This window comes from Scyliorhinus torazame, chromosome 29 (genome assembly GCF_047496885.1).
Source record: "Scyliorhinus torazame isolate Kashiwa2021f chromosome 29, sScyTor2.1, whole genome shotgun sequence".
Taxonomy (NCBI): domain Eukaryota; kingdom Metazoa; phylum Chordata; class Chondrichthyes; order Carcharhiniformes; family Scyliorhinidae; genus Scyliorhinus; species Scyliorhinus torazame.
Window position 1 is genome coordinate 17,571,519 of NC_092735.1, and position 21,599 is coordinate 17,593,117.

At 51.7% G+C, this 21,599-nt stretch overlaps 1 pseudogene; it reads right to left on the reverse strand.

Annotated features, from left to right (window-relative positions):
* Positions 1-11,385: 11,385 nt before the first annotated feature.
* Positions 11,386-21,599, reverse strand: part of LOC140404129 (glutamate receptor ionotropic, NMDA 2B-like) — a 195,913-nt pseudogene continuing 185,699 nt past the window's right edge.

Below are 21,599 nucleotides of genomic sequence, written 5' to 3' on the forward strand. Positions count from 1 at the left end.
CTGGCATCAGCCCTCCGAGCCAGTGGCACAATGGTCAGCACACTATAGCGATGTTGCACACTTCCTGTACCCTCCTCCCTCTCCCTCAGCAGTCCCTGTTTCCCAATTTGTGAAAGCACAAGTGAACCGCCCCGTCGGGCATTCGGCCCATCGGAGGCGGAGCATCGCGGAGACCCCGGGGAATATCCGTTAATGATATGCCAAAGCTGTTTACTGTGCGTGCGTTCTGGAACGCATTGACGCTGCTATCGAGGCAACGGAGAATTGCGATTTGCCGTGAAATCGGTGTCCGCTGCGATTTTGCGTCAGAACCAATTCGCTGCCTAATTGCGTTTCCAATTAGAGCGTCGGCCAACTGAGAATCCAGCCCCATATCTACGCATTGTTATGACCTTTGGCCAGACTCTCAAATCTTTGTTAAGAATCGGATAGGAACCGCTAACATTTTGTTTAAAATAGACAGTGAAGACATTTTCTAATAGGATAAAGCTGCAAGCTTCAATGGGTGTTGAACAAACAAACCAGACTTTATTGTACAAGGTGAGAAAGACAAAGCAACTTACGATATCTATCTTATAGTCTAAAATTCAAGGTTAATATGAAGTACATGTGAATTGACAGGCAAACAATGGGCAAACACCCCACTCCGCGCAATAAACAGCAGACGCAACCAAGAGAGAGTCCATGGATTTCTCAACAACCTGCTCTGATGTCAGCAACCTCTGTGGGACAATCGACCAAGCTAAAACTCTGTCTCCCTCACGAGGGTTCCAGTCTTCACATCCAAGGGTCTAACCTGGGAATTCCCTCCAAACGTCACCTCCAACTTGGATGGCATCAATGATGGACCACCTAGGAGGCTTTCAATCTCGCCTCCCAAGAGCCTGTTCCCTGGATTCCCTGGTATTCACTCGAGCACAACCTCAGCTCTTCGGCCTCACTGAGCAGAACGTGACTGGTCCAAAGGGGTATGTTCACCTCACCAGCCTTCATCATGAAGTCCTCAACCTTTGGCAGCCTTCTTGGATCTTCATAGCTTCTCCGAAGCCTCCTGTTGACCTGACCGCAGCCCTTATCCCATTCAGAACCTGTTTTTCTGCTCCTCTGATTTTCCTGAACTCAACTGAGCCCCGTCTCTGTTCCCTACCTGGGTCGCATCTCTCAATGGGACCTTATCCTTTCCCCTCTCCTTGTACCCTGCCAGGGACACTCGACTCCTGGTTAAAATTGACTGCCTCACTCAACCTGACTGCCCCAGAGCTGCTGTTCACTGATCCTTGAAGTGATCTGGTGACCTATCACAACACTCCAAGGGGGTCCCAACCTTCTTCCTACGCAGGAGCAAATGTAACAAGCATTGGAACATCCCTTATTTTAAATGTTACAATCTCCACAGACTGCTAACTTACATAGCACAGGGGGAAACAGAAAGATCAATTTGATCACGGCAGTAAGATCAGGTACAAAATTACCATGTGTTTTTCTTCAAAGCCTTTACAGATTGACTATGTAGGCTGTTTTACATGTTATTACATGCTATTAAAATTATAGTGGCTTTCATTGGTTGCTTTGGGGTTTAGCCACCAGAGAGCTCAGCACCTTTGAGGATACCGAACTAAAGTTGGAGCTGATTATAATTGGCATCTGAAGCAAATCAGGAAACTAGCGGATGATCCAAAGCATGTCAAATGGATGTAAATACCTCCCACCATAGGTTTGAATGTCTGTACAGACATTTACTTCCTGGTCACAGTAATTGACATGAAATTGCTTCCTCGGTCACGGGATTATGTCAATTTTGCTTTATCAGCTATTTTAACGCGGTGAGTGTTATTAATGTTTTTTTTTGCCGTGCGAGGCAATCTCATTTAGGAATTTTTCAACAGCTGTGAGCAGGGAGTGAGTCATTTGTCCACATTTTGCCAGTGCGAGATATGGGTGGTGATCTCCATCTTGGCTTGAGCTTCCCTCCGATAGCGAGTCCCGCTGGCGGTTCATTACATCTCACAAAGAGGTTCTGGGGCTGAGCTTCGAGACATAACTGTGTAACATACATGCAGAGGGTGGCCCAAGCTGTGAGCTAACTCCATGCTTGCTTCCACACAGGTCTCTGTCCAGTCCACAAACTGACCCTAGTCTTAGGTCATCATAGAATCATAGAATTTACAGTGCAGAAGGAGGCCATTCGGCCCATCGAGTCATGTGTCTCTTTACCTGGGCGGTGCTGTTTCCCAGTCCCACATTAACCCTTTCAGTGCCAGATACTGTCATATTACATCTCCCCCCAAGTCTTTACCCACCCCCACCCTAGCCCCAAGTCACTGATTTGATAAATTCAGAGGGTCTGGAGGCTTCATGGTTTTTTTCAGATCTCGTTTTGGTCACATACACCTTTGTTGATTCAGAGTTTCTGGCATTTGGTTGTCTCTTTCCGATGCACTTCCTCCATTCCAACCCCCTACCCTCCCATGGGGCAGCACGGTAGCACAGTGGTTAGCACTGTGGCTTCACGGCGCCAGGGATCCGGGTTTGATTCCCGGCTTGGGTCACTGCATGTGCGGCGTCTGCACGTTCTCCCCGTGTCTGCGTGGGTTTCCTCCGGGTGCTCCGGTTTCCTCCCACAGTCCAAAGACGTACAGGTTAGGTGGATTGGCCATGATCAATTGTCCTTCGTCTCCAAAAAGGTTAGGCGGGGTTATTGGGTTATGGAGACAGGGTGGAAGTGAGGGCTTAAGTGGGTCGGTGCAGACTTGATGGGCCGAATGGTTTAGTGAAAGGGAAAGCATGTTTGACTAATTTGTTCAAGTTCTTTGAGGGAGCAGCAAGCGAGGAGGTTAAAGGGTGACCTGTGGATGTGCTTTCCAGAAGATATTTGATACGGTGCTACATCAAAACAAGAGCTCATGATGTGGGAAGGGGGGAAGGGGGTTGGGTACAGTAATATATTTGCATGGAGAGAGGATTGGTTAGCTAACAGGAAACAGAGTAGGGTTAAATGGGTAACCTTCGGGCTTGGCTGTTGGAGTGCTCCAGGGATGCCTGCCAGAGCCTCAATTATTTACAAATGATATCAATGACTGGGTGAAGGGGTTGATGTCACGTTGCTAGGTTTGCTGATGGCACAAAAAAGTGATTGGAAAGTAAGCTGTCAAGGGGATATATAGAGCCTACAAAATTATTTAGACAGGTGGTGTGAGTGGGCAAAACAATTTGGCAGATGGAAATGTGGGAAAATGTAACAGTTGTCCACTTTGGCAGGAGGAATGTAAAGGAAGTGGGCGGGATTCTCCGGCGACGGGATCCACCCGCTTCGCCGGCAGCGCACTTGCGCCCGCGGATTTTCCGACGGCGTGGGGGTGCCCACAATGGGAAACCCCTTTGGCCGGCTGCTGGGACGGAGGATCCCGCTCCCGGCGTGGGGGTGGGGGGTGGGGGGGGGGGGGGGGGGGAGCAGAGGGATCTGGGTTCACTGGTACATGAATCACAAAACGTTGTTAGGAAGAAAAATGGAATGTTGCGGTTTATTGAAAGGGGGTGGGGTATAAAAATAGGGAACTGCTCTATGGGGCCTTGTTGAGGCTGCATCTGGGATACTTTGTAGAGTTTTGGTCTCCTTGCTTGAGAAAGGATATAATTGCATTGGAAACAGCTCCGAGAAGGTTCACTCAACTGATTTCTGGGATGAAGGGTTCACCTTCTGAGGGTACGTTGGATAGATTGGGCTTTGAAGGATTGAGAGGTGACCTTGTTGATGTACGATCCTGAGCGGGCTGGAGGGAGGCGGGGGGGGGGGGGCGGAAATACTGAGGGAATGTTTCCTCTCATTGAGAAATCCAGAATGAGGGGGCACCATTTAAAAATGAGGGGGTCGCCCATTTAAGACGGAGCTGAGGGTAACGTTTTCCTCTCAGACGTTCATTAGTCTGTGGGATTTTCTTCCATAGAGAGCAATCAAGGTCGGGTCACTGAATATACTCAAGAGTTTGTTTCTTAAATTTAGAGTACCCAATTATTTTTTTTTCCAATTAAGGGGCAATTTAGCGTGGCCAATCCACCTAACCTGCACATCTTTGGGTTGTGGGGGCGAAACCCACGCCGACACGGGGAGGATGTGCAAACTCCACACGGACAGTGAGCCAGGGCCGGGATTCCAACCCAGGTCCTCAGCGCCGCAGTCCCAGTGCTAACCACTGCGCCCCCGTGCTGCCGAATATACTCAGAGTTGAGTTCGATTTTTGACTGCAAGGGAGTCGAGGGCTATGTTGGGGGGGGGGAGGCAGGAAAATGGCAGCGAGACCGTAATCAAATCAGCCTCAACCTTACTGAATGACAATGCAGGCTTGAGGGGCTGAATGGCCTACTCATGCGGCACGGTGGGACAGTAGTCAGCACTGCCCCCCTCACAGCGCCAGGGATCCGGGTTCAATTCCAGCCTCGGGTGACTGTGTGGAGTTTGCACATTGTCCCCAGTGTCTGCGTGGGTTTCCTCCGGGTGCTCCGGTTTACTCCCACAGCCCAAAGATGTGCAGGTTAGGTGGAGTTACAGGGATAGGACGTGGGAGGGCCTAGGTAGGGCGTTCTTTCAAAGGGTTGGTGCAGACTCGATGGGCCGAATGGCCTCCTTCTGCACTGTAGGGTTTCTAATTCTCATGGAACACCTGTCAGCCAACCAGCGCATGTTAAGGCCCAACAAACAACCACCGGAAACATGACTACTTCATTTGTTACTCCCCTGAACACTCCCTATCTTCTTCAAATCGGGCCATGCGATCTTCGATGTCCAGCTGACAGGGTGGTTGGTTAAACTCTCACCTGAAAAGTGAGATCTCCGACACTGCAGCCCTCCCTGTGGGCCCTTATTTCACTGAACTCTTTCACACACCCTTTCCTTCTTTTGTCGAGTTGCTGTGTTCAGAGACTCCCCGGTTCCTCGGGGACCCAGACTGCCTTGAGGAAGCCTACTAGACTCCTAATCGGGGTAATCCGTCAGAGCTGACAGTCTGTGCTACTCGCCTGGAATCTCGCCAAACCCTCCTTTCCGGCTGCCTCCGAGATCGCCTGCACGAACGCAAGGATCGTGTGTGTTCTGTGCACACTCTCAGCTGTCCTGTCTTCACTGGAGGATGGGGGGGGGGGGGGGGGGGGCGTGGTATACGAAACGTCGCTCAAACCCTGGATGGAAGAGCAGGACGGACCAGCGTCTGAGAGGAGCTAGGCCCATTGCGATCACTCTTAGAGGCAAAACTCTCCCCGTTGTGGTCCCCCGAAAAGAGATTACGGTGGAAAGCGTTCGACAAACTCCCCACCTAACCAGGTTAGGTGGAGTGGCCATGCCTACTGCCCCTTAGTGTCTAGAAAAAGGTGGGGTTACAGGGAGAGGGCGGGAGCATGGGTCTAGGTCGGGTTCTCCTTCGGAGGGTCGGTGCAGACTTGATGGGCTGAATGGCCTCCTTCTACACTGTAGGGATTCTATGTGTGTGTGTGTGTGTGGGGGGGGGGGGGGGGTTTGCGGGATTTGCCAGTCAGGGGATGAGGAGATCTGGTCTAAAAAACGGCTGAAGTGATACATTGTCGGTTATCTGTCAGAGCCAGTCACCCTGAAATATTATGGGAAAATTCCATCTCTGGTCTCCCCCAGCGTTGGTATGAACTTATTATCATAGTTAGAGGATTGGTTAACAAACAGGAAGCTGCGCGTCGGGATAAATGTGGCATTTTAACATTGGCTGGTTGTAACTAGGGAGGCGCCTCAAAGATCAGCTGGGATCATAACTATTTACAACTGTGTTAATGAGTTAGACCAAGAGTTCTGGAGTTAACGCTCCAAGTTTGTTGTTGATACAAAGCTAGGTGGGAATGTAAGTTGTGGGGAAGACACAAAGAGACTACAAATGAGATAAAGACAGGTTGAGTGAGTTGACAACAAGGTGGATTATAATGTGGGGAAACACGAGGCTATTCACTTTGGTTTCTTAAGAATAGAAAAACAAAGTATTGTACAGAAAATGCTGCAAGTTAGCATGCAAGTAGAGCAGGAAATTAGGAAGGCAGGTGGCATGGTGGCCTTTATTGCCAGGAGATTGGAGGAGAAGAAGGAAATCTTGCTACATTTCTACAGAGCATTGATGAGATCACATCTGGAACACTGAGCACAGTTTTGGTCCCTACATTTAAGGAAGGTTAAACGTGTATTGGAGGCGGTACAGCGAAGGTTCGCCTCATTGGTCCCAGGGATGAGAGAACTGTCCTGTGAGTAAATTGGGTCCTCACTCTCTGGATTTTAGAAGGTTGAGAGGTGGTCCCATTGGAACATGCAAGATTCCGAAGGGTGGATGCCGAGAGATTGTCCCCGCTGGTCAGAGAATCCAAAACGCAGCGCCACAGTCTCGGGATAAGAGGGCCGATCATTTGGGACTGAGATGAGGAGAAATTTCTTCACTCAAAGGGTTGTGAATCTTCAGAATTCTGCACCCCAGGGGTTTATGGATGCTCCATCGTTGAATACATTTAAGGTTGGAACTGATTTTTGGTCTCTCGGGGAATTAAGGAATACGGGGAGTGGGCGGAAAAGTGGAGACGAGGCAGATCAGCCATGGTGGGGTTGAATGACGGAGAGGGCTTGATGGGCCAAATAGGAATAACAGGAATGCGGAATATTTGGCTAATGGTAAAGTTCTTGAAAGTGTGGATGAGCAGAGGGATCTAGGTGTCCATGTACATAGATCCCTGAAAGTTGCCACCCAGGTTGATAGGGTGGTGAAGAAGGCCTATGGAGTGTTGGCCTTTATTGGTAGAGGGATTGAGTTCCGGAGTCGGGAGGTCATGTTGCAGCTGTACAGAACTCTGGTACGGCCGCATTTGGAGTATTGCGTACAGTTCTGGTCACCACATTATAGGAAGGACGTGGAGGCTTTGGAGCGGGTGCAGAGGAGATTTACCAGGATGTTGCCTGGTATGGAGGGAAAATCGTATGAGGAAAGGCTGATGGACTTGAGGTTGTTTTCGTTGGAGAGAAGAAGGTTAAGAGGAGACTTAATAGAGGCATACAAAATGATCAGGGGGTTGGATAGGGTGGACAGTGAGAGCCTTCTCCCGCGGATGGATATGGCTGGCACGAGGGGACATAACTTTAAACTGAGGGGTAATAGATATAGGACAGAGGTCAGAGGTAGGTTCTTTACGCAAAGAGTAGTGAGGCCGTGGAATGCCCTACCTGCTACAGTAGTGAACTCGCCAACATTGAGGGCATTTAAAAGTTTATTGGATAAACATATGGATGATAATGGCATAGTGTAGGTTAGATGGCTTTTGTTTCGGTGCAACATCGTGGGCCGAAGGGCCTGTACTGCGCTGTATTGTTCTATGTTCTATGTTCTATGTTCTATGGTCTGCTCCCTGCTCCTCTATCTTATGTTCTCATGGAATTTGTTCTGGACGAGCCTCGCAGGAGTCACCAGAGCACGCGTCACGTTTCTTCGTGATCTGCTGCACAACCTCACCATCATGAGGACATTGCCATCACTGCCAGAAACCCAGCGAACAGCTTAGCCCTTCGGAAGACCGAAGCAATCAACGCATGCTCTTTGTGGCCGGGCTACCCATGATCAATGTTATCAGTGAACACCATTTCCCCATTGGCCAACAGTCCCACAGCTTATCTTCCCCCTGGTGCTGACTGTCATGTTATTCTCGAAGTCTGAATAAAGATTGTAGACTTCCAGTTAACGCAAATACTTTATTCAGTGGGTTCGTTCTGTTTCCAGAGCTTAACTAGATATAATACAGTCAAGAGGTATGACCAGTGAAGCTAAGGTAAGCTGCCTATGCTGAGCTGTCTCTGTCTGCTGCTGCTCACTAGCCCTGTGCGGAAAGAGGCGGATCCTCCCTGGACCCTTTATACCCATCTCTGATGCCCTCTGGTGGCTGTTACATCTGTCTGCAGTCCCTGGTGTATGTGCAGATGTATGCACAGATGTACAGATCACTACAGCTATCATGGCGCCCTCTTTGGCCGCAATGCTGAAATACACGTCACCACCGAACAGGTATTCCAAACCGACTTTATAAATCAGCCAATCGAATATTCCGTGCGCGAATCACTCTTGTCCATTCCCTTAACCCCGCTCTCCCTGCCCTCGTGCATTGGTGCCCAGCTTCTGCGGCACAGCTGGGGAAGGATGCCAACGGTCGGTGACGGAGACGCAACCCCAGACAACTCTGTCTTTACCAAGTCCGGGCCTCAGGCTCCACTGCCTTGGCCAATACCAGTCAGGCGGATCAAACTGGAAGGCAACGGCAAGGGGAGGGGGGGGGCAGGGCAGCGGTCGGAGGGGGAGCGAAGCCAGCCTGAGACAGGACAGCCCTGGATGGAGCAGTAGAGAGCTGCTTGGCTGAAAGCTGAGCTTCTGTCACTTCGATATGAGCTGTCACTCTAAGTGGTGCCAGCTTCACACGGACCTGGGCTCCCCTGAAGAGATCTGGAGTCACTCAACACAGTCCTTGATTCCCGCCCTTTTTTCCGATTTTATCTCCCCAGTTTGGAGTCGGATATTTCTCTATGGGGCAAGCAGAGGAGACGAAGATACAAGAACTGAAACACAGCACCGCCTGGAATTTATAATTATAGCGGCAAGTTAATTACGCCCACATTCTGTTCTAAATGGAGGCTTAGGAAGCTGAGAAGTTGACACAAAAGTGCGACAAAGACATGACAACAGGAAGCAAGGTGATGTGTGCAGGCAGACGGATTTTAATATACCCGTGCTACATAGAGCAGAGAGAACGTACGCCTGCCAGCATTGCGAATTAAGCTTTGTTCCAAATTGGCCTGGTTGGAGCTGGAGTGCCATGGTTATCGCTCAATTATCTCTAGCTGGGGAAGTGATACCCTGCAGATTTTATACTTACGATGGTGGATGGTAGCCAAGACCTCACATTCCTGTTTCTAAGTGAGGGTTCCAACACTTCTCCAAACAGCACGGGGACTAGAATCTCTAAATGCTGGGGTGGGGTCCGGTGGTGTCGCTGCACTCACGGGGTGCGTGCCCACCGACTCAGCGGTCATCAGTCCACCTTAGTCAGACGGGTTGGGCTCCTCGCTCGCCTTGAATACTGGAGTAATGACCAGAGCCCTGTGTCCAATATCCTCCTCCTTCAGGTTAAACGGCCCCTAAGGGGACGTGGGAGGCCATGGGCCTTCATCCCGACACCCTTCCCCTCCTCAGCGGCTATGTCTGTCTGCCTGAGACAGATTTTTAATCGGTCAGCGAATCGAGGGTTACGGGGAGAAGGCGGGAAAGTGGGGTTGAGGATTATCACATCAGACCAGTCACGATCTCATTGAAGGGCGGAGCAGACTCGATGGGCCACTTCTGCTCCTATGTCTTGAGGTCTGCACCCAGGTGTCATGTTCTTTCTGTTGTTTAATTCAGGATGGTTGGCGCAGTGCTCACAAAGACCCCCAAATAGCTTTAAATTGAACAAAGCTATAAATTTATTAACACTACTAATTTGGATTCGACATTTACTCCTAGATAATACACAGTTGATAAGAATCATAGAATTTACAGTGCAGAAGGAGGCCATTCAACTCTTTGAATCTGCACCGGGCCTTGGAAAGAGTACCCTGCTTAAGCCCACATCTCCACCCTATCCCCGTAAACCCACCTAACCTTTTTAGACACAAAGGGCAACTTAGCATGGCCAATCCACCTAACCTGCGCATCTACGGACTGTGGTAGCAGACTGGAGCACCCGGAGGAAACCCACGCAGACACGGGAGAACGTGCAGACTCTGCACAGACAGTGGCCCAAGCCGGGAATCGAATCGCGGTCCCTGGCGCTGAGAAGCAACTGTGCTGACCACTGTGCTACCATGCCGCTTATAATAAACATATAATCTACAGTCATCTACTACTAGTCTCTACACTATAACATTAACTATGATCTGCTCTCACTCACACTATCTTTCCTTCAGTCTGCTCTCTAGCCTTCTCCTCAACCTCTCACCCATAAGGCTTAGCATCAAAATCTTATATATTTGTACATCTATCTCCCTCTAGTGGTTGAGTTAGACATTTTGTTAACTCTTGCAGTTCGCCAACCCCGCCCCCCCCCCCCCGAATGTGGTCGTCATTCAGAAGATTCTTCATTAATTGTGTGGCATGTTGGCATTACGCTCCTTCACCCTTGGCGCTGTTGTGGCCATCGCTGGCTAGGCCGGCATTGTATTGCCCACCCCGAATTACCCCGGAGAAGGTGATATTGTGCTGCCGCTGCAGTCCCTGCGGTGTAGGTACACCCACAGCGCTGTTAGGCAGGGAGGTCCAGGATTTTGAGCCAGGGACAGTGAAGGAACGGCCGATACATTTCCAAGTGAGCGAGGGGACCTTGCAGCTGGTGTGGCAATTCAGTCCTTGGATGCAGTTCCCACTAAAAGCAGGTGGGGCGCTCTTGAGATTAAGGGCGGGGGTCTCCGGCCCCGATTACTCGGCGACCCGAGAATCGCGCCCGAGGTCAATGGATTTTCCCCCAGATCCTCACTGCCAGCCTAATTGAATATTCGCAATGAAACCCTTTCAAGGCTTCACGTTTCTTTAACCTCCTCCCAGCCTACAATCACACCAGCCCAAAATCTGTCCCTTTGACCGCAATGCTCCTCCATTCCTGGCTACGCTTCCCGTAACATCAGCCCCACCCTCTGGAACCCCGCCCCTCTCAATAGCCTGGGTCACCCCCTAGCAGGAGAAGCTCACTAACCCGTCCCCTCAAGCCCGTTCTTCCACTGAACTAAATCACGGCTGGTCTGCATCATAACTCCATCGATGGTTTCGCATCCCTGGAGACCCAGAGGCCTTAGAGAGTAGGCCATTCAGCCCTTCAGGCCTGCTAGGCCATTCAATAAGATCATGGCTGATCCGGGTGTGGTCTCAATTTCCTGTCCGCCCCCCCCCCCCCCCCCCCGGCCTATCCCTGCCTTGAATAAATTCAATGACCTCTCTGAGGGAGGGGGTTCCACAGATCACCCAGAGAAGAAAAACTCTCCTCATCTCAGTCTCAACGTGGGAGACCTCTCATTAACCAGAATTCCCTCGTTCTGGTCCTCTCCAGCCAGAGGAAATATCCTCCCAGGGGGCCGCCCCGTGCTCATGCGCGGACTCCGAACCGGAAGTGCCGGGCTCGTAGCCGCAGCTAAGGCTGCGAGATTCACCCCGGTTCCCTGCCCCCTGCAGCGCATTGAATTCGTTCAACTTTTTTCCAGGAATTTCGGGAGTGAAACTTCACCGGCGTGGTGGGGGGGGCCCGATTGGCAATGGGCCGAATGGCTCTTGCTTCTGATACTTTCAGTGCACCAACGCTCAGCCCAAAGAGAGACACAATTCCGTGTAACAACAATATAATATTTATTTATTACTAGTTTGCACATTTTCGCTTTTTTATTTCTAAATAAAAAATGTTTACATAGCGGCAGTCATATAAAAGGAAACACCAAACAATTCCCCCCACGCCCCCCCCCCCCCCCTCCCCCCCCCTCCCCTCCTCACAACATTGCCCTGATTGGACGTTGAGCATTTCCCGAATCTATACCGAATACACCAATCAGAAACCCTTGGCGTTAGCGGAAGGGCAGTGAGAAAAGGGGGTTGGACAAAAGAGTTGGACCGGGCTTTAATTGAGGATTGCCTTACGATGAGGAGCTTCGTTTTCCAAGGCCGAGTGAAGGTTGGGTGTGTGGGGGGGGGCGGAGGACGGGGGGGAGGAGGGGGAGGGGGGCAGGGGCAGGGGACTTCGGCTCTGCGTTTTATACAAGTGTCACTGATCGCTTCTGGGCCTACTGTCCGCAGGGTACACGGTAGATTAAAAAAATAACATAAGAAAAAAAAAATCTGGGAGCATTTCTGTATTAAAATGGTCCTGGAAAGATTCCCCAAGAAGAAAAAGGATGGAGGGGGGGGGAAAGAAAAAAGAGGAATATTAGTCAGATGGGGAAAGGAATGGGAAGCCCCAAAAGATATTTCGCTTCTGGGTACGTTTCTACACTATACAATTCTCTTCACCCCCCCCCCTCCCAAATCATGAGGGTGACAGGGGCATTATCATCATAGATTATCATAGAATTTACAGTGCAGAAGGAGGCCATTCGGCCCATCGAGTCTGCACTGGCTCTTGGAAAGAGCACCCTACCCAAGGTCAACACCTCCACACTATCCCCATAACCCAGTAACCCCACCCAATACTACGTGCAATTTTGGACACTGAGGGCAATTTATCACGGCCAATCCACCTAACCTGCACATCTTTGGACTGTGGGAGGAAACCGGAACACCCGGAGGAAACCCACGCACACACGGGGAGGATGTGCAGACTCCGCACAGACAGTGACCCAAGCCGGAATCGAACCTGGGACCCTGGAGCTGTGAAGCAATTGTGCTATCCACAATGCTACCGTGCTGCCCACTATGGGATGTTGAGGTTTGTGGGGAAATACTGAGGGGGGGGGGGGGGGGGAAGAGGGAGGAGGTGCGTCTAGCAGCCCCCCTTGTTTGAGGAAGGTGGGGAGGTCTCATAAAAGGAGGGCCAAATGTTGCGGAGGCGCGAGAGCAATCAAGCCCCAGGGCCAGGTCGGGTCCTGGCACAGACCCATTTCCTTCCAACTGTGACACACCCCCAGCCTGGAGGTTGGTTCTGGGCTGCCTTCCTGCTCTATAAATCTCTACCCCACAACCATGCCTTCAGGCAGGAACACGCGACCAGCAGTGGGATATCTCCCCACTGCACTGACAGCAAGTTCTGGGAGTCATTCTGTTCCTTCGAGATTCAGCACCCACCAGAGAGAAGATCCCAGGCACTAGGGGACTGTGATGATCACCTGTGGAAGGCCTCACACTTCCTAGGCCACTTTGGCTAGAAGCAACTCTTTCAAAGTTAACTTGTCTTGTGCTTGCATGAGAGGCTCAAGGGCAATGTCCATTAATTTAAGACACGGGGATTACATCATCCACCTTCACCCCACAAAACATAGCAAAAGGAAGATAGGCTTTGTCTTTAGGGGTGTTGCAGTGAGAACTCTTCCCATCTAACAATGTTTTAGGGAGGACATTTTTAATATTGACGGCAAGAGAAGAGGAAAGAGAGAACGAGGGAGCGAGAGAGCAGGAGAGCGCGAGGGCGAGAGAGCGAGGGCGAGACCGAGAGGGAAAAAGCACGAGGGCTAGCGGGATAGGGCGAGAGAATAAGAGCACGAGAGCGTGAGGGCTAGAGAGTGAGAGAGCAAGTGCGCGAGGACAAGAGGGAGAAGGCGAGAGAATAAGAGCGCGAGAGCGTGAGGGCTAGAGAGTGAGAGAGCAAGTGCGCGAGGACAAGAGGGAGAAGGCGAGAGAATAAGAGCGCGAGAGCGTGAGGGCTAGGGAGTGAGAGAGCAAGTGCGCGAGGGCGAGAGAGCAAGTGCGCGAGGGCGAGAGAGCAAAAGCAAGAGGGTGAGAGAGCGCAGGAGAGGACGGGAGAGTGAGAGTGAGAGCAAGCAAGAGATGAAAAAGAATTTACAAAAATAACTTTCCCTTTTTTTCCCAAAATGGAATCCAGTTTAACGTTGCTCCAGAAATTAAGATAATGGTTGGGCCCCCAGCTCCACGTTCCGAGAGCCTCTAGTGCATTCGCCACGAGCGCCTACTCCCGTTTGCGCAGGATGACATACATGATGCTGCTGATCAGCGTCAAGGGGAAGCAGATCCAGGCCAGGATGTACGAGGAGCCGTAGCTGCCGTTCTCGTCGTTGCTGTGGAAGTGAACAGTGTAGACACTTGCTGCAGTCATCAGACACAGACCTGGAGCAGGACACAAAGCACCGTTAAACAGGGACCAAGGCAGCCTCGGCCTTGGCAAGTGGCAGTGGCTTGGCTGTCAAAATCTTCAAAAATGCATCTCAGCCAGGGCGTGAATAAAGAACAAAACAGCACAGGAACAGGCCCTTCGGCCCTTTAAGCCTGTGCCGGTCATGATACCAACAACGTGAAAATGTTTTCCCGGCTTTCTCCAATATAAAACATTGGTTAGCCACAGCTAGCGTTCTGGTCGCCACACTACAGGAAGGATGTGATTGCGCTGGAGAGGGTGCCGAGGAGATTCACCAGGGTGTTACCTGGGCTGGAGCGTTTCAGCTCTGAAGAGAGGCTGGTATGGCTGGGGTCGGAGCAGAGAAGGCTGAGGGGGGGACCAGATCGAGGTGTACAAAATTCTGAGGGACGTAGATAGGGTAGATAGGAAGGAACTTTTCCCCTTAGTAGAGGGATCAATAACTAGGGGGCAGAGATTTAAGGTAAGGGGGCAGGAAGCTTAGAGGGGATTTGAGGAAAATTGTTTTCACCCAGAGGGGGGTGGGAATCTGGAACTCGCTGCCTGACAGGGCGGGAGAGGCGGGAACCCTCACAACATTTAACAAGTATTTAAATGAGGTATGGAAAAGCCGTAGCGTACAAGGCTACAGACCAAGTGCTGGGAAACGGGATTAGAATAGACAGGAGCTTGATGGCCGACGCAGACTCGATGGGCCGAAGGGCCTCTGTCTGTGCTGTAACTCACACTGCTCTCTGTCGGAGAATGTATTCAATAGGCTCAGAAAACTCAGGGGAGGTGTAGCCTGAAGGGTTAATAAGGCTTTGCTGAAGAAAAACTGCAATATCAACTGGGCAATGTTGAGTTAGCGTCACACATCACTCCAGGTGAGTTTGCTTCCTGCAAAACCTCAGCTGGGAAGGCGAATGTGGACTCAATGGGGGAGGTACAGAGCGTGTAAGGGAGGAGAATGTAAACCAAACGAGAAACTCGAATGAAAGCTGTCGAGTACTTGAATGGAGCAGAACTCCAACCAGGAGAAATCAGTATGGGTATGAAGCCAGAATCACAACAGGGAGGGCTGGGGGACATCCTTGATCTGTAGAAGAGGCATACAGACTCGCAACGTTTAACTCGGCTTTTTTTCCTCCACAGACGCTGACAGGCCTGCTGAGTTTATCCAGCATTTTCTGTTTTTATTTCAGATTTCCGGCATATGCGATGGGGGGGGGGGGCGATTCTCCGAGCCCCGCGCCGGGCCGCAGAATCGCCGAGGTCGCCCACGACGCCGGCGCGCGATTCACCGAGGTGCGGAGAATCGGCGCCATTTGCGCCGGCGCGTTTGACCCGGCGCCGGCCCCTGGAATCGGCGGGGCCGCTGATTCTCCGGCCCGGATGGACCCAAGCGGCCGCGCGGAGACGACAGAGTCCCGTCGGCGCCGATCACCCCTGGTCGCTGCGACGGCGTTCACGATGGCGCGAACACTTGGGCTCCATTTGGGAGAATCGCCCCCGCGGTGTTATATTACGCGATTGTAATACTACGTTACTCTTCTGCTTACTTCCAGGATGGTCTGATGGTTGTAGTTCAGTAAAACTATCAGTCTTCAAATTAAGCAAATAACATTTATTGAATAACGACTATAAATATCTGGCAGTTTGTTGACTCTTCTACAACTATAACTGATGATTAAGTAAATAAGAAGTATAAATAATGTTGAACTACATGTGCCAACTAAGCTATATCTCTAACACTCTGCTCTCTAGTCACTCCTGATACGAAGAGGCGGGAATCTCCTCTGAGTGCAGTTTATGTACATGGATCTGGTGCTGCCATCTAGTGGTTGTCTAGCACGATAATACAGATGTTAACCCTTTGCATACCAGCAGATGTGATCTTATCTCTTGGAGACTGAAAATGCTGAGGAGCCACAAGAGGACAACCTTCAGTGGAATGGGCGAACCACCCAGGGGCGACCAGAACAGAGGTAGTCGTGACAATTTAGGCTGGCTATTTAATTATTGAACATGAACTCTTTTTACACTACACTCTCCAGATCATTGCCTGGACCAAGGTCAAGCTGATCCAAGGCCTCGGCCGTGCGGAATATCCATTAGAAGCTGAAGGATAGACCCCATTTCCAATTTATCCCAGGATTAGCTTCAAGGTTCCTACTGAATGCCAATGCCTTGACGGAGGGATGGGAGGTTCGAATCTGGGCTTCAATAATTTTACCTGTTGAGGATGGGTTTTTAAACCAGTCACGGACTGATAACGTCCATGTTCTCACAAGGTCGGAAGGTCAAAAAGGCCAAGCTGACCTTTACCCATTACCAAGAAAAAAAAGGGGCCTGGTTTCGTCGATCTATCCCCATGAATGTTGGACGCCCAAGATGTTGGTCTTTATTGTCGTACAATACACACGTGACTCAATAATATCTGATAATGAATGAACGTTTAAAGTATATTCAATCCTAATCTTTCAGGCTACGGAGCGGTTACCTCAGTCACAACTTCCTAATTTCAAAGATGCTTTTTGTTCCAAAACAGGCGGATATTTGGGAACATGGATCATGAGAGGTATTCTCCTCACAGCCACCGATCTTAACTCTTCCAGAATAGGAAGAGGAAATGAAATGAAAATCGCTTATTGTCACAAGTAGGCTTCAAATGAAGTTACTGTGAAAAGCCCCTAGTCGCCACCTTCCAGCGCCTGTTCGGGGAGGCTGGTACAGGAATTGAACCGTGCTGCTGGCCTGCCTTGGTCTGCTTTCAAAGCCAGCGATTTAGCCCTGTGCTAAACCAGCCCCTGCTGGAACGGGGAATGGCCATCAAGAGCCGTGGAGGTCATCCAGGAATCCTCCCACTAGGTGGGATAGTACCCGCAGAAGCAGCCTCCGATGATCAACTGATGACAAGAATCCTATGATGGTGACGGCTGCTTGGCCAATTGAACCTCATCTGTGGAGGATGAATGTTGCCCTCACCGTCCCCTTCCCTTCCGCAGGAAATCTTCCCAAAACCAACCCTTCAATTTGCCTCCAGCCAATGTGAACCAACCATGGCTGCAATTAAACCAGGGTTCAGGTTCCATCTTCGTAATCTCAAGCAGATTAGCTCAAGGAAGGGGGTCATTCGACATAGGGGGCCGGATTCTCCGGCGGCCGGCAGCCGAATCGGGAAATGCGATTGGGCGGAGGATCGGTTTTGACGCCGTAATCGTGGCATTTGCCGGTTTCGCGCCATTCTCCAATGGCTGGGCAGCGGCGCCAATGCATTCTTCACGCACAGTAAATGCCTTATCAGTGGGCCTGACCCGGTATTCTCCGGGGCCTCCGCAATGCACCGCCTCCACCGGGGAGGATTCCCGGCGGCGAGGGAGGGAGAGCGAGGGGACGGACAGTGTCCAACATCGCCATAGTTGGCAGACAGTCGTGCCGCTGGCCAGGATGCTTCTGCCAGACCCGGGGCAGTCAGGGTGGACAGGTATGGAACATTATTGCTCCGTCTTTCCCCTTCCAACACTTTCAGAGTAACTATGAGGGTAAAACTGGCTGATCCATCCAAAGTTAGTGATTTAAATCGCTTTGTTGTGGTTCCCAGCCGAGCGCAATTGTGTGTGTGTGTGGGGGGGGCCTTCTGGACAATTGCCGGGTAAAACCCTACCTTCTAATGGAACTTCTAAGAGGGATTCCCCAGGACATCACTGGCAAACGCCACTCAAATGTGACGCTGCGGAGCCAGGGCGCTATGGTCAAATATTCCTTTGCTGTTTTATGAACATATTTATCGTTCACCTTTATATTTTGTTTGGTCATAGAATCCCTACAGTGCAGGCGGCCATTCGGCCCATCGAGTCTGTACCGACCTTTCAAAAGAACACTCTACCTAGGCCCACGCCCCCGCCCTATGCCCGTAACCCCGCCTAACCTTTGGACACTAAGGGGCAATTTTACCCTGGCCAATCCACCTAACCTGCACATCTTTGGACTGCGGGAGGAAACCCCACGGGGAGAACGTGCAGGCTCCGCACTTCCCACAAATAAACAGCATCTCATACCTCCAGATCAACGATTAAAGATTAAGGGTGTCTTTAATTCCAAGTCTTTCACATATGTCTTTGCCAGTGCTGTAAGTCAGGGAATGTCTCAGGAAGGCAGCTACCTGGGGCCTCTGAGAATGTCCCTTTGTTGCTCTGAATAAAAAGGGACTGCACTCGGAGTGAATTCTTTTTAGCCCAACTCGCAATCCTAGTCCCCGGGTGGTCTTTTCAGAGCGAATGTTGCACCAACTTACAGGAGAGCAGCTGAAAGAGGCCTGTGAAGATAAATCGATTTCCTTTCTTCAGCGTGAAGAGCTGGCAGATGAAGATGAGGAGTCCGCAGCAGGCAAAGATCACTGCCAGCACCATGCCCGCCTGGACGGTCTGTAAGTATTCTGGCGAGAATTAGAAAAAACACATCAAATGTTATCGAGGTCACCACCTGGCAAAGGAACCTCCTGGAGAGCATTAAATTAATCAGTTTCTTATGGCCAACAGCGCGGGTTCGAACCCCGTACCGGCTGAGGTTATTCATCAAGGCCCCGCCTTCTCAACCTCGCCCCTCGCCTGAGGTGTGGTGACCCTCAGGTTAAATCGCCACCATTCAGCTCTCCCCCCCCTCAAGAGGGGAAAGCAGCCTCTGGTCACTTTACATTTTTTTACTTCGCTCTCCAAAAACAGACTTCCATGTTTCTATGATGTTTTTACTTGTTGCTTTACAATTTGTGATCTTTAATGAAGACAGAACAAAGGTTACTCAGCTGCTTTAGGGCTATTTTTGTTTTTGGAGTCACGTTAATTTGTTAAAATGGAGTCATATCGGGAAATCATTTGGGAGATGCTGGTGCAGACAGAGGATGAATGTGCCTGTAACCTCCCCGGATGTAAAAACAAACGCTGGAATTCGCCAGCCATTGGGGTTCCTCGTCCCCTCCGGCAGCGTTCCCAGCCCACGGATTTCCCGACAGTGTGGGGCGGCACGGTAGTACAGTGGTTAGCACTGTTGCTTCACAGAGCCAGGGTCCCAGGTTCGATTCCCGGCTCGGGTCACTGTCTGTGCGGAGTCTGCAAGTTCTCCCCGTGTGTCTGCGTGGCTTTCCTCCGGGTGCTGCGGTTTCATAGAATTTACAGTGCAGAAGGAGGCCATTCGGCCCATCGAGTCTGCACCGGCTCTTGGAAAGAGCACCCTACCCAAGGTCCACACCACCACCCTATCCCCATAACCCAGTAACCCCACCCAACATTAAGGGCAATTTTGGACACTAAGGGCAATTTATCAGGGCCAATCCACCTAACCTGCACGTCTTTGGACTGTGGGAGGAAACCGGAGCACCCGGAGGAAACCCACGCACACACGGGGAGGATGTGCAGACTCCGCACAGACAGTGACCCAAGCCGGAATCGAACCTGGGACCCTGGAGCTGTGAAGCAATTGTGCTATCCACAAGGCTACCGTGCTGCCCGTTCCTCCCACAAGTCCTGAAAGACGTGCTTTGTTGGGCGAATTGGACAGTCTGAATTCTCCCTCCGTGTACCCGAACAGGCGCCGGAGTGTGGCGACTGGGGGATTTTCTCAGTAACCCAAGCCGGAAATTGAATCTGGGAGCCTGGCGCTTTGAAGCAACAGTGCTAACCACTCTGCTACCGTGTGGCCCATGTGACGGGCTTTGTGTTGTCGGGAGAACGGAGTGGGCAGGGTACTGGTCCAAAGACATAGATGCAAACTGTGTCTGTGGTGAGGGAACCAAGAAGAGGGGAAAAGCCCACTTGACCTCCTCCTCAGTGACATGCCTTCCTCAGATACATCTGCCCATGACAGTATCGGTAGGAATGGCCACCACACAGTCCTTGTGGAGATGAAGTCCCTTCTTCACATTGAGGATACCCTCCATCGTGTTGTGTGGCACTACCACCGTGCTAAACGGGACAGACTTCAAACAGGCCTAGCAGCTCAAGACTGGGCATCCATGAGGCGTGTGGGCCATCGGTAAATTGAGCTCAACCACAATCTGCAACCTGATGGCCGGGCATATCCCCCACCGTACCATCACCGCCAAGCCAGGGGATCGACCCTGGGTCAATGAAGATTGCGGGGGGCATGCCAGGAGCAACACCGGGCCTACCGAAAAGTGAGGTGTCCACCTGGTGAGGCTACAACACTTGTGTGTGAAACAGCATCAGCAGAAAGTAATAGACAGAGTTAAGCAATTCCATAACCAACAGGTTTATTTTTCTTGCTGTTCAAACCAATTAGTGGTCCTCTGACTCGGTCCCTCCCCATTTTCAAAGAGTAAAGGTTGTGGGGCGGGAATCTCTCAGCCCGGGGGCCGGGCCGGACAATCCCCGCGACCGGCGCGAATCGCAGCCCGCCGCCCCGACCCCGGCACGCCATTCTCCACAGAGCGGAGAATCGGCGCCATGTGGCGTGGTTGGCGCGGCGCCGGTCAGGGGCCGCTCTACGCGGCCGGCCCGCCGATGCCCGGGATGGGCCGAGCGGCCGTCGTAAAAACGCCGAGGCCCGCCGGCGGCGTCCACGCCTGCTCTCAGCCGGCGGGAAACTCGGCGTGGAAGGGTCGGGGGGGGGGCCTGTGGGGGGGGGGATGGGAGGTCCGACCCCGGGGGGGGCGTCCGATGTGGCCTGGCCCGCGATCGGGGCCGGCCTCTCTGGCTGGCGGCCTCCTTTCTTCCGCGCCGGCCCCTGTAGCCCTGCGCCGTGATGCGTCGGGGCCGGCGTGTTGAAGGGAGCCACTGCGCATACGTGCGTTGGCGCCGGTGCCACTGCGCAGGCGCGGATCCTGCGCCGCCCATTTGACGCCGGGATCAGCAGCTGGAGCAGCGTGAACCGCTCCAGCGCCCTGCTGGCCCCCTGTAGGGGCCAGAATTGCTGATCCTGAGGCCGTGTTGACGCCGTCGAGAAACACGACGGCGTCAACACTTAGCCTCAGGACCACAGAATCCCGCCCTTGATCTTTTGGGCCAGGATTCCCTTCTGGATCTTCCCGTCCAGTTATAACATCAAACGGGGCCGTAATAGGCACCCCATCCACAAACAAACACTACCTCCACCAGCGATGCACAGTGGCAGCCGTGTGCACCATCTACAAGATGCACTGCAGCGACTCACCAAGGCTCCTTAGGCAGCGCCTTCCAAACCCATCACCATCTAGAAGGACAAGAGCAGCAGATACCTGGGAACCCCATCACCTAGAGGTTCCCCTCCAAGCCACTCACCCCCCCCCCGATTTAGAAGCATATCGGCCGTTAAGCAAAAGTAAAGGTCAGGGATAGGTTAGAGGACGGAGGAGGTCAAATGACAAAGACATCTTGGAACAAAAAGGCAAAGAGCGTGGTAACTGTGGTAGTAAAAGGAACAAAGCATTGGTCCAGAGTAGGTGTTAATAGCAGCCCAAAGGTTAGTCGTGTCTGAATAAAAACACAAGAACAACTCTGGACTGGCACTGGGGGAGAAATACAAAATGCAGGACTTCACGGCCTGAAGTTGTTGAACTCAAGGTTCCAGAAGACTGTTAAGTGCCTCATCGGAAGTGCCTCGCTGGAACATTGCAGCAAACCAAGGACAGAATTGAAATGGGCAGCGACAGGAAGGTCAAGGCTTGCGAACTGAATGGGTGCATCCTGCAAAGTCAGCGTTTGGTGCCCCCAACGTTGAGACAGCTCCCCCCCCCCCCCCCCCCCCCCCCCCCTCCCCTCAGTTCAATCCAGTCA